The sequence below is a fragment of the Vigna unguiculata genome, chromosome 10 (genome assembly GCF_037176805.1).
Source record: "Vigna unguiculata cultivar grain cowpea cultivar isolate G323 ecotype 2 chromosome 10, ASM3717680v1, whole genome shotgun sequence".
In the NCBI taxonomy this organism is placed as follows: Eukaryota; Viridiplantae; Streptophyta; class Magnoliopsida; order Fabales; family Fabaceae; genus Vigna; species Vigna unguiculata.
The window spans coordinates 7,169,075-7,182,015 of NC_140801.1; positions in this window are offsets into that span (position 1 = coordinate 7,169,075).

Sequence of the window (12,941 nt, forward strand, 5' to 3'; positions counted from 1 at the left end):
AAGTAAAAATAAATATTTTTAGTCAAACGTTTTCAACCAAAACCACTTCCGCAAATCTGATACTCTGGGAGAAAACTCTGTTCCTGAAATTATACCACGTCGATCATGTTTCGTTGGAAATGATGGACAAAGAAACACGTCATTAAGGATGTGCCTGGTGTTCTGGATAGGACAATTGTTGATGAAATGGGTTTGCATAGCTTTCATTAAGTGTACATCATTGTTACTAAATATTTTTAATTAAATTGTAGAGTCTAGCTCACTCACTTCTGACATTGATGGTTCCCCAACTTGTGCTTACAAGAACTAATCCGTATCAAAATATTTCTCTCAAACTACATGTGCAGAATTAGTGTAAGACAAATTTTTGGTAGCTCTGAAATTTAATACAATTAAACTGATATTTTTAACAAATTAAATGCTTTTTGTTTCTATCAGTTAATAAATTTGTTAATTTTATCTTAATTGTGAAAACTAATTCAATAATCTTTCAAATTTAAAAATTCTCATATTATTATATGAGATTTTTCTTGTAAATTTGTTAAAAAGTTTAAAAGAAAATATTTTTTTCTGCTATTTTTTTAAAAATTTTAATTGGCAGGTAATTCCTTCGTGGATAATCATTTTCTACTTTATAAAATTTGCAAATATTTCTTATAAAGTTTTCTGCGAAAAATGTTTTATACAAAATATTTTGTAAAAAAATTGGTAGTAATTTCTTGCAAATTTCTTTTCACAACAAAATTTGTAAGTATTTTTTACGAAAATTTTTTTAAAATAAAATTGGTAGGAAATATGAGTTTTTAGTAGTATTCTAAGGTTCTTAAACTATCTAATTATTTTGACTATCTAGTGAAAAAATTGTATTTTTTTTTTCTATCAATGTAGATAGTCTCAATATAACGTCTAGTCTCTTAACTTTTAGAGATTCTAATATGGTTTAAGTGGCGTCTCAACTTATTATTGAGAAGTTTTATATGTGTGTCTTCTCTTATTTTTTTACAAAAATTAATTATAGTTATATTGTGTAAAGAGGTATCTGTTACTAATTGTTATTAACGAATATTTGTTGTTCAACTACAATAATATACAAATTGTGATAGACAAGGAAGAGTTCACAAAGAGATAAACTTAATATTTGTTTTGTTAGAAACATAAACAATTCTTATAATAAATGACGATAATATAGGATGAAAAAATTGTAAATAAAGAGTCTCGATTGAGGTATGAAAAATTGTTCTTTGAGGGAAAATGTCTACATTGTAGAGGCAAATAGAACAATATGGATTCCACTTCTAAGATACCACAACTCATCATATTAATTGAGTGTAGGAAGAATATTTTAAATGTATGAATATCATTGTTTTAAAAGATAATATGAATTTTAAAATACTTTTGTATAAGATGTTGTATTTGTTGTGTGATTTTCTCATGTGATAGTGTTGGAAATATTTTAATATAATTTAAAAAATAAATAATTAAAATAAACATCCTACTGTTACTCATGTTTTAATGGACTTTTAATTTTATGTATTAATGTTATTTATGATTAATGACTATACTTTTTATTACAATTTACTCTTTTGTATCGTTTTTCTACCTATAAATACTACCTAGATGCATGGGGAGAGAGAAACAATAAACATTAGAGTTCTCTCAAAAGTTTTCTTCTTTACTTCTTTATATTATCTCCTAAAACAATGGTGTTTAGAGATCTTTCAATACACTCGATCGATCTGACAGTTGTTTTGCCATGTGCAGTAGGGACGTGTTCTCTTTAAGGATAGCACTATGAATGCCTCAACCTAGACTATTTATACTCCTTCCCTTATTTATTTTTTATCTTTTTTTGTTATTATAATTGTTGGGTCTGATTAATATTCGCTGATTTATATATATGTCTCAGTGTTATTATTGTTCTAATAATTATTATTATATTATTTCATATTTTTATTATTAATAATACTATTTGATTAATTATTTTCTAACATTCTTATCGAGAAAAGTTGTTATTAATTCTTGCTCATCGAATAATTTTTTTGTGATGTCTAAAGCTATTTTTTCCTACTATATAAATTTATGCTTTAATATGTTTTTTCTCTTACAGCTGATAATATGTTCTAGATCATGAATATATTTTAAGTGTTTTGTATGAAAAAATATTATAAAATAATTTGTCATGCTAAAACTATTATTGAGTTATGAAACTATGCATTTGTAAGGAAAACAAGTTTATGTTGATATTTATATGAACAAAAAATTTTGATTAATAATAAATATTTTTTTATCAGATTTATGATTTTAAAAATAGTTTATGACATAAAATTAAGGTTAAAATACCTTTTTGGTCCCAATTTTCGTCAAGTTTTGTCAAATAGGTCCCAATTTTGTTTTTGTGTCAAATAGGTCCCAATTTTTGTCAATTTGATTCAATTAGGTCCTAATTGGGTAATACTGTTTAAATTGGTAACACTGCACTGTACAATTTGCATTTATGTGCTACGTGGAGCATTAGTAGACCTATGTGGCCCTTTTTTAAGTTTAATCACATGTTTAATTAGGATTTTATTTTTAAATTAAATGAACAGAAAATCAAAATAAAAAGTCTTAGGGTTTGTTCTTTATAAAAATCGAACAAGTCATCTTTTTTTTTCGTGTTTGGAATGTTAAGCTTGAATGTAGTAACTATGTCTTAGACCCAATCTTCTTCTTCATACTGTAATAGTTGTGTGCAGCGTAGTGCTACCTCATTTGAAGGTGGGTCGTGCAGGGTTTTGGGGTCAAGACCCATTTGTGATTGTGGAGAAGTTGCAGTTCTCAGGACAATAAGAACTCTGAAAATTGTGGGTAGAAAGTTTTGGGGTTGTGCTAACTACAAGGTAAGATTGATTTAATTCCTATTTTTGTGGATATATGTGATTTAATGAATCTTGTAATTGTTGTTCGTTTTGATGTTTTTCTATTGAATAACAATGTGAGAGGAAGTTTTTGTGTGGTGTAATTTTTTCAAATGGTGGTATGAAGACGTTGATTAAGAAAAAGATGTTATTATCCTCAGTCAAAACATGAAGATACTACATGTGGAGAATGTAGTCAGGGTTCTTAAAAAATGGTTCATTGTATTAGCAGGAGTGGTTTATGTTGTTGTGTTCATAAACGTAGTGATGTTTTCCATGATGTTGGAAAATTGACAAAAAAAGGTTGTAACTATGAATCTATTGGTGTACGAACCTTAACTTAGTTAATGAATGAATTCAGTTATTTATGTTCAATTAGGTCCTTACTTTGATCATTTATGTTCAATTAGGTCCCAAAATTTTGAATTTATGTTGAATCCAATGGTCGTATTTTGGATAAATGTGTTCTTTTTGATAAGGTTCCCAGAACAGCTAAAAGGGTGTGAATAATAACCAGCACATCAGATTAATTAAAACCACATGTTGTGAATAATAAAATTGTAATTGAAAAGTAACTTAGTTAACATTGCAATCGAGTTCACCATAATCCTGATTGATCTAACTTAGAAAATGAAACAGTTTGTGATCCAAATGATCCAAAATGGATAATCCTAATTGATCCACATTACATAATAACAACCACGACATTACAAAATTAAAGACTATGAGATACATCTACATTAAAAGCTATCTCAAATTGGTTGTTGAAACTGTTGAGTGGGTGGTTCTTGAGATGGCTGAGTTGGTTGTGGAGGAGCATTAGTTGGTTGTGAGGACTGCACTTGTGCAGGAACTTGTGGCCAATGTTTTCTATTGTGGCCTAGTTGACAGCACACTCTGAATCTTTTTCTATGCCCACCTTTTCTTAATTGACTGTCATCTTTCCTCAACTCCCATTGTTCCAACCTTCTTTTTTTCTTTGGTTTACCAGGCATAATCCTTTTACGTGGAGGTATCACATCTGGGAAAGCAATCATGGGCCATAAGTGTTGTCCATTCACAGAAAAGATAATGGAGTTGTATATCTCTTCATAACTTGATTTTCTGAAGCAAAGAGGGATATAATCTTTTGCATTCAGGTTCAAGAACCTCATGGCAGCAATGCATGGCAGTAATGGATGCCAATTATCAACCACTTTCTGCAGCTGCAATTTTGGGTGCCCAGGTTGACAACATACTTCTCTCCTATCACTGAAAGCAGTGGCGGATCTTAACTAAAAATTTTGGAGGGGCCAAAATAATATAATATTTTTATCATTAAATTAGATTATTAGTATAGTGTTTCAAAAAATAATTCTCATTAGATTAGATTATTAGTATAATGTTTTAAAATATAGGAAGAAGTGGAATGTATCTGTTTTTATCTTCACAAATAGCTTCCCTTTAATCATTTAAAAATAAATAAATCTATTATTTTATTTTCCATCTATATAAATATTTTTTTCAAAATAATATTAGAATACAAATTTTATCTTATATATTCATAAAAAATGAATTTGCAAAAGGCTTGTAAGATAAAAAAAATCATGTTAATAACTCTTAAACTAATATTTTATTATCAGGTAAGACGATAGAGAGTTACCTTTTTTTCAAGAAAGAAAGAAAACAAATGAGAAATCAGAAAAAAAAAGAGTTTGTGTCTAATTATTTTTTCTTCAAAAACAAAAAAGAAAACATGTGAGAATGAGAGATGAATACAATTTGTGAAAAATTAAAAAGACAATGAGAAAAAAATAAAAAATATCTTAATAAATATTTGGTTTAATGATTTTTTTTCTTTATTTGTCCAGAAATGTCTAGTTGGTTGCCTAATATTTTTTTAGTCTCAATTTGTTGAAAATTGGAATGGTTAATAAGAATGTTTTATTTTGTTGGTGCAATTAACATAATCCAAGTGTATGAAAAATCTTTTGATTCGCTTCAACAAATTTAATGAAAATAACCAAATTGCATCAATTTTTTCAAAAATCAGAACCAAATTGAGATTAAAAAAAGCTAGATGACCAACTTTTAAGATTAAATGTTGTGTTTTATAACAAAAATAAAAAGTCACACAATTTAATTTCCATTAATTTCTAAAATATACTACTTATAATTTTTTAAAAATTTAAAAATTTAAAAGATATATAGAATTTAAAATAATTTCAAAAATATAAATATAATTTTTAAAAAATTAAAAAACATACATATAATTTTAAAAAAATTCAAAAATATTGGGGGGGCCATGGCCCCTCCCTGCCCTATCAATGATCCGCCCATGACTGAAAGGAGTGCTACTTCAAATATTTTTTCCCCTGCACAACTATATAATCATTCATATACATACATAAGCACATTATCTATTTAAATGAATAATAACTTAAAAAAAGGCATCATAAATAACTCATACCTTAGGATCTAGTATCTAGTTTTTTGGATTCTTCTTGAAGCTTGCTTTTTATTTTAGAGCAGATCAAACCCTCTTGAGTTTTGACCTTCTCTCTTTTGGATTGCCACGAATTTATCATGTATATTCTTATATCCTCTAACATTGATAGATCAGGCTTGCTCCTAGCATTAACAAGGACACTATTAAATGCCTCGGTCATGTTGTTTACAATTGTGTCAAACACCACATTCCTGGTCAATCTTGATCTTGACCAAAATCTGTGTAATAAGAGAGATAAATGTCAAAATCGCACATACATATTAGTCAAGAATAAATGTGACATTAATACAAACCTTATGGAATAACAATTAGGTACTTGAAAGCATCCCATGCCATTAAACTTTCCCATGCCATAAGGTGTGTCACAGTGGCAGCCTTTCGCATTAAGTTCTTCAACTTTTGACTGGGAAACATTTTTCTAAAATTGGAGTATAGATGCCTCATACAAAATCGTTGCTCTACCCTAGGTAATAATTCCTGGATCGCAGGCAACAAACCTTGTTTATAAGGGAAAATGAATGCCAAATCAATGTCAACCACTATTATAAATTGATAAACACTGAATACTAAGAAAAATATTAATTAATACCTTTTGTTGATCGAACATAAATGTACATGCCCCATAAACTTTAGGTCCACGAAGATCATCCACTAGGATTTCCAAAATCCACTTCTAAGTCTCTTTGTTCTCTACTTCCACAATGGCATATGCTAGAGGGAGCATTTGGTCGTTAGCATCCTGAGTAGGGATGGCAATGGGGCGAGGCGGGAACGGATTTCGCTATCCCCTATCCATCCCCGTAGAAAAAATTCATCCTCATCCCCATACCCAAATCCAACGGGTATCAAACTTTTGTCCCATCTCCACCCCCACTGGGTAACAAGTATAATCTCGTACCCATACCCGTACCTATTTTCTTACTACTTCAATATTAATTTTAATTGATTTTTATAAAATAATAAAAAATTACGGTAAAGAAAACATAATATTATCAAATATTCAATATTAGGAGGATGGTTATTTCTTCAATACCAAATACTTTGAAATAAATTATAATTGTTTACATTTTAGATTAGAATACCAAATAAAATTTCATGAGAACCAAAACATTTATTAAATTTGCAAACATTAATGAAACTTAGTTGATAAAATTTAAAAATATAAAAGGAAAATAAATATTCAAATTAAAATATATTTTAAATGTTTGTTTACTTCAATTTTTTAAATTCTAATGAATCTCTTTTTAGTAATAAAAGTTATAATACATCACTCGATCAAAATGACGCAAAGAACAAATAATAAACATAATAATTACATTTTAACATAGATTTTGTATCTTTTGAACTCCAATATATGTTGGATGGTGATAAAAAAATATTCATGACAATTACATTAAATTATTGTAGTAAATAAAAGTTATTTATACAATTATAGTGAAAAAATTACAGTATGATTGATAATGAGTTAGAAAATAAAAAATAATTAGATAAAATATATCGAAATAGTATTTTGCATGATGAAAATAAACAACAAATAAAAATATTAAAAAATTAACAAATGTTTAGAAACAATTTGATTGACTAATGAAAGAAATCACACAAAGAAAAGTGAATGTATAATTAAGGGTATGATAAGATTAAAAATACTTTAGAGATCTAAGAAAATTTTTCAAATATCAACATATATACTCAATGGTTGAGAAATAACAAAAATTATTTTAGCGAAACAAAAGAGTTATTCAAATGAAACAAAAATTAATAATAATAAGTAAAGAATTTTTTTATATTACCTAGTAAATGAAAGGTTTGTGCTATTAAATGGTTAAATTGAAAGTATTAAACATTCTCGTGTGAAAATGAAAATATACAATAAATAAAAATATTAAAAAATAATAGAAATATTCAAATTGAGACATAAATGTTTTTTAATTAACATACATCATTTTAACATAATTACATAAAGGTTATGATAAGATGAAAAATATAGTGGAGATGCAAATGAGTTTCATGACAAAACCAAATAATTAGAAGAAATAAGAAATAGAAAGTATATATATATATATGGGATTACTTAATTAATTGAGAATATTTTAATAATTTAAATAGGGACGAGTATTATGGAGGGGATATGTACATCCTCATACCCATCCCTATACCCAATTGAAAAAGTTGAGGATTCCCCATACCCATACCCAGTCAATGTGGGGATTCCCCATCAAAATAGGGACGGGCTCGAATAATACCCACAAGGACGAGTTTATTTGCCATCTCTAATCCCGAGCAATAGTAGTAAGCAACTTTCCTCCATATTTCCCTTTTAGGAAGCAACAATCTAACCCAATAAAGAGGTGACAAACCACAAAAACATCTTTGCATTCCTTGAACATGTGTAAAACCTATTAAATACTGATTCCCCTTGCATGTCATCCATTTTCACTTTGACTGTGCTACCAATACCACATCTCAGAATTTCGTATGCATAGTCATGTATTCTTCTAAACTGTTCTTTAAATGGCCTTTCCACTTGGTCTGAAGCTAATGAATTTGCCCTACGAGCCATAGTGACTGAGATACTTGTATTCCACTTCCTCATAACCTTCTCCTGCACATCCTTAATCTTGAATTTAGGATTTTCCCTTAAGGATTTTTCTACGTTCTTACTAAGCCATTTTGCGTTCATAATCTTCAATTTGAACTTCGTACAATGACTATGCCTATCAACCACTTTCCTTAATTGCCATGTCTTGCATAAAGGGAAATATGCAGCATATGCGGACCATTCACATTTTCCTTGTGCCCCTACATATCTTACTCTTGTCCTTTGTTTATCATTTTTAACCCATTTAATATTTCTTCTTGAATGAACTGCATAAGTAATTATAGCATGTTGCAAGTGTTCCTTATCTATGAAAGTTGTGCCTACATCCCACTTGTAATCAGCCATGGAATTTGGCATGAAAAATGTCCCAAATGGACCACAATTGCCTGCCCCCTTCATCCCCTGATATCTCATTACCACGTTCTTCAATGCTAAGCAGCTCATCTGACTACCATTCCTCTCCTATTGTCTCCCTATCAGTACCTTCATAATTATGAACTTCCTCTTCCTCGCTTTCTTCCTCTTCCCCACTTTGTTCCTCTTCCTTAAAATCTTCCTCATTTTGCACTTTACATTGGACCTCAACACTCCCTTCAAACAAATTCTCATCACCATTGTCAAAACTAATTTGGACATCAACAAGTCCCTCAAGATCAACTGTTGCTGACCTGTCACATCCCCTAACAGTATTCAGATCAGGAAAATTATCAGATTGGTGTACTTCATCCCCCACCTTATGTTGAACTTCACCTTGAACCCCTTCCTCGCCCCTAACATCAAATTGGTTAACTTTAGACAAAGGATTCCTCACGTGAGATTGCACCTCACAACTTCACCCTCACAATCACCTATAACAACCTCAACCTTAGATTGACATCTATGATCCCTCACTTCACAATTCACCTCACCTACATGACCATCTACCTCCTCATGAACTTTATCCACCTCATCCTGAACCTTCTCGCCCTTATCATTGATATGATTGCTCTCTCTACTCTCTAAGTCATCCCCACACTTGTAACCCAGTGTACCTTCCAAATCATTTTCCACAACTTCTGCTTCAGAGATACCATGCACAACAAACATGTGAACTTGACCATAGTGCTTGACAATGTGCATCATGTTTATTGCACCTTTGTCATCCTCCAACATATGCATGGCATTGTCAATTGCATACCATAACTCCTTAACATTGACATAGCCCATTTCCCTTATTTCACCTGTGACCTCAAAATAACTCTAGCTATCTGGGTCATAGGCCCAAACAGTGGTTTCCCCACCTATGTAATTGACTACACCATGCTGTTGAAAATGTCCACCATGGTAGACTACAACTTTGAAACTTTCATCACACATCTCAAACAACTATTTAAAAACGTGACCCAACTATCTGGCAGATATGAAAAAAAGTTAAATTAAACCAAGGTCCACTCACACATTCAATATAGCATAAAAAACACACAGGGGTCACAACTTTGAAAGAAACAAAATCGACAACAGAAAAAGCACGCACATAACCCCAATCCACTAACAATGACTATCACTAAATTAGGGAAACAGAGTGGGATATACCAGAACAAAGGAGAATGGCATACAATATCACACAATATCATCGCACCACAACCAATAACCAAAAAATGACACCAAAAATGCACAATCACATAATCACAAACTCAATCGCAAATAAGACAAAGGCAATCGTAAATAACACAAACGCATTTGCAAATCAGAAAGTAAACCTTACCTCTCTTTGATGACTTGCTGTTGATCCTAATCGCAATAGCAAAACCCCAATCGCAATCGCAAACCCCCAATCACAAATCAGAAGGTAAACCCCCAATTCTGATACCCAAGCGCGATTTCGTCCAACAAACCTAAACCCCTAATTTTCTTATTGAACTGAAAGCTAAAGTTGTGTTTTTATTTTAAAATGCCTTAAGCTGTGTTTTTATTTTTATTAATTTCTTTTCATTTATTTAAAAAAAATCAAATTAAACTTAAAAAAGGGCCACACAGGTTTATTAATGCTCCAATAGCACAAAAATGCCAATTGTACAATGCAATGTTACCAATTTAAATGGTGTTACCCAATTAGGACCTAATTGAATCAAATTCACAAAAAATGGGATCTATTTGAGCACAAAAATAAAATTTGGGACCTATTTGACAAAAGTTGACGAAAATTAGAACTAAAAAGTTAAATGATGATTATTTCTTGACATATTATTTGGTTGGTAAATGATATATTTGTGATGATTTGTTTGAGTTAAGTACATTTATCTTGTAATAAAATATTTAGTAGTTTTTCTTTGATTATTACAAATTTTAAATTGTGATATATGATGTTCTATTATTATAATTGTTGAGAAGTTGAGATGTTTGGTTAGAGACCCTTAAAATTATAAAATTTTGAGGTACAAAATTAATTAAAAAGAGAAGTGACGAATATATGTCCTTAGAAATGAGAATACATCTTCATAAAATGTCTATATAAATGAGTGTTTTTATGTGAAACTCATGGTATTATTCCTTAAGTAAGATCTTCATATAATGTTGATCTAATAGTGCAGTGAAAGAAAAAAAAATGCTTTGATATGATAAATGTTATCCTACAAGTTATAGCTTGCCTAAAATTATATAGGATGAAACTTTATATTTTGTTTGTCATATCCTCAAATATATTTCCTTAGAAAAAGTTGTGATAACACTTCTTATGAGTTACGAGGGAAAAATGAACCACTTTTAGTGTGGGGGTGTCTTGCAATGGTTAATATACCTCTTAATAAAATAAATAAAATTTCTTGGTTATATATTCTAAAGTGAGTGAAAATATACCTCTAGTACTATTTTGTCATTTAGTGTAATATTATTTGTGTTTCTTACGGTTATGACAATATATCTAATTTCTTGAGATGATTGAAGGATATATTAATGTAAATTGGATATTGATTTTGGTGACAAAATCAACTACTAGTTATGATTATGTTTTAACCTTGGATGAAGGTGCACTATCATGTAAATATGTTAAAAAGTTGTTGTTCTGTCATGATCTAGTATGCAAACATAAATTATTTCTTTTTTTTTTTCAATGCATTTTGACAATCAATCAAATTGTTATATTTAAATTTTCTAGTAAAAATGTCAATGAAATTGGCATATGGGAATGAGGGACAAATTTATTAGAAACTTAATTACTCATGGTATTATCTCTCTTGACTTTGTCAGGTCAGAAAGAGATATTGCAGATCTGCTTATGAAAAGGTTGATGCATCGACAAAAATTTGAGTCGTTGAGTGGAATGAGATTAAAGCCCATAAATTAGTTGCAAGGACAATTAAGTCTCTGCATTTTATCGGGTGGAAGTTTATAAGGACTAGGTGTAAGACTAAAACTCAAGAGGTTCCTTACGTTGAACTACAATATTTTGTTTTAAAAGATAATATATTTTATTTTATTTTATTTTTCTAAATTATGTGCGGGATTGCTAGAAATATTTTAATATAATTTAAAAAATAAATAATTAAAATAAACATCCTATTGTTACTCATGTTTTCATGGACTTTTAATTTTATTCGTTAAAGTTATTTATGGTTAATGACTATATTTTTTATTACAATTTACTCTTGTGTCTTCATTTTCTACCTATAAATAGTACCTAGGGACATAGGGAAAGAAACAAACACTCTCAAAATTGTTCTTATTTTCTTCTCTATATTGTCTCTTAAAAAAATGGTGTTTATAAGGTTCGGAGATCCTTCACTGCACTCGATCGATCTAACGAGTTGTTGTATCTTAGGAGAGAAACGCATATGATTTTGTTTTGCTTGTGCAGTAGGGCATTTTCTCTCTCAGGATAGCGCTAAGCGTACCTCAATCCAAACTATTTCTACTCATTCTCTCATTTATTTTTTATCTTTTTTTGTTATTATAATTGTTGGGTTTGATTAACATTTGTTGATATATATATGTCTCAGTGTTATTATTGCTCTAATAATTATTATTATATTATTTCATATTATTACTATTAATAATATTATTTGATTAATTATTCTCTAACATTAGATTATTTTTATAGGTTAAAGAGATTAAAAAGTAATAAATTTAATTAAAATAAAATAAATATAATAAAGTTAAAAAAGTTCACAAATAAATAAATTTTATCCATAAAATTTGCAGTTCATACAAGTATCAGTATCAATTGATATTTTTTTTAAAATTATAGTAAATATTTTTGTCATGTTTATATTGTGGACATAGAGTTCATTACTTGATTCTTTTATTTTTACCTTCTAGTTTTTTCATTTGGAGGTTCTTTCCCTTAATCATTCGTGTAGTAGACACTTTCTTAATTTGTTTTTAAATTAATAATGTTAATTATTCCATGAAATATTAATATACGAATACTATAAAAAATATGAGAACCAAATTAACATATTTGCTAAATATAAAGATAATAAAAAAAAGTTTAATTATGTCTTTGGTCTCTATTTTTGTAACAAAATATCGATTTGGTCATTCTATTTTTTTTTTATCTCAATTTGATTCCTCTATTCTTTCTTATCTCAATTTATTTCCTGTTTTGAGAAATTCGATGCAATGAAGTATTTTCCGTTAGTGGTACAGTAGCAACATTAAAGGGGTACCACGTGTCAATTCTTGAAATGTTTGAATTATTTTTTTGTTATTTTTTCTTGAATTTTTTAAAAATTTTAAAATTTGTCGCGTGCCACGTGACAGTGTGATGTAGCAGTGACATGTGCCATGTGTCATTTCCTCATACTCAATTTGGTCCATGTATTTTAATTTTTGTCTCAGTTTAGTTTCAATTTTTGTAAAAATAAAGCAATTTTGTCCCTCTTCAAATTGAAACCAAATTTAATTTGTATATAAATGTACACAAATGTTTCTATCCAAAATTGATATTTCAAATAAATATTTTTAAAAAAATTAAGTTTAT